The sequence below is a fragment of the Sinocyclocheilus grahami genome, unplaced genomic scaffold (assembly GCF_001515645.1).
Source record: "Sinocyclocheilus grahami isolate Dianchi unplaced genomic scaffold, SAMN03320097.WGS_v1.1 scaffold290.1, whole genome shotgun sequence".
In the NCBI taxonomy this organism is placed as follows: domain Eukaryota; kingdom Metazoa; phylum Chordata; class Actinopteri; order Cypriniformes; family Cyprinidae; genus Sinocyclocheilus; species Sinocyclocheilus grahami.
Genome location: NW_015505469.1, coordinates 1,053,198 through 1,055,011, shown reverse-complemented (window position 1 = coordinate 1,055,011; position 1,814 = coordinate 1,053,198).

Genomic DNA, 1,814 nt, shown 5'->3' with positions numbered 1-1,814 from the left:
GACTAGTACAGCAAGGAGTATTTAATGCTAATACGGCTTGCCATACTGACGTCTCTTCTTGATATCAACAATTTAATTGTCACTAGTGACAATGTTAATTTTTGTTTTAATGAATAGGATTGTTACTAGTAACAATCCTATTCATTAAAACAAAAATTAACATTGTCACTAGTGACAATGTTAATTTTTGTTTTAATGAATAGGATTGTTACTAGTAACAATCCTATTCATTAAAACAAAAATTAACATTGTCACTAGTGACAATTAAATTGTTGATATCAAGAATTAGCATTTCAACTAGTGACAATTAATTCTTGATATCAAGAAGTCACATTGTTACTAGTAAAAATGTAATTGTTGATTTCAAAAATTGTATTTCTACTAGTAAGAAATACAAAGCTGATATGTGCATTTAGAATTGTAACTAGTAAGAAATGCATTTTTGATATCTGTAATAGTTTTGTTGCCCTTTTAACATTTAAACATATGAATTGTTGATATCAAGAATTAAATGGTTGATATCTATGGCAAGCCGTTTTGACTTTTATTCATTCTCAGGATATGAATTCTTGATATCAACAATTCAATTTTCACTAGTTAAAATGTTGATACTTGATATCAGGAATTAGATTTCTACTAGTAACAATGGCTATTTTTGATATCAGCAATTACATTTCCACTAGTACCAACACGAATTCTTGATATCAACAATTCAATTTTCACTAGTTAAAATGTTGATACTTGATATCAGGAATTAGATTTCTACTAGTAACAATGGCTATTTTTGATATCAGCAATTACATTTCCACTAGTACCAACACGAATTCTTGATATCAACAATTCAATTTTCACTAGTTAAAATGTTGATACTTGATATCAGGAATTAGATTTCTACTAGTAACAATGGCTATTTTTGATATCAGCAATTACATTTCCACTAGTACCAACACGAATTCTTGATATCAACAATGACGTCATCACTCGCAGAAATATGTTTATCATATCGAAAATGAAATTACAACTAGTAATACACATACATCTTGATATCTGTAGCTTAATTCTTACATGTTAAAATTACATTTTCACTAGTAAAAATTGTTATTTAAGATATCATGAATTCCTTTTTGGATATGTGCATAATTTAATGACGAGTGCAACCCTTTATGAATGTTTATGGTGGATAGACGACAAGGTACAGAGCCCAAAAGAGAATGGGCACATTCGATTGCCCTCTCATGAAAATAAAACGCTCCTGTAGGCTATTTTTAATCATTATCTTGTTTTCATTTTGGCAGAGGCTACTTACACTAACTCCGCCTACTAACGTGTGGTAGTGTTACACAACACTGCAAAAAGACTCCAGCTAACTATAAGCTTCAGTGGCGCAGATGGTAGAGCTCAAAGCATTAGTGTTTTGACGCGAAGGACCCGAGTTCGATTCCGCCTTCTGCCGAACTCGTTCTTATCCCTTTTTACATCCGTATCACATCGGAAAGGCAAATATTTTCAATAAAAATGAAGGAAATTATCAAAAAGTGGAAAATAACGTGTGGATATTGGTTAAGGTTAGGGCTAGTTTTAGGGGCGGCATCCATTTAATACATTTTAAACACAAATTATAATTTACACTCAATACGTTATTATTGTAGCCTATACTGTTTTATAATGTAGCCTACTACAATAATGAGGTGCAGATATTGGCCACTATTTGCACTAAGTAGTACGAACAGCATCAAACTACTATTACTGCAAGAAAATACTCCTATTATTAAATAGCGTAAATAGAATCTATTGCTAAGAAAATATGCTATTTT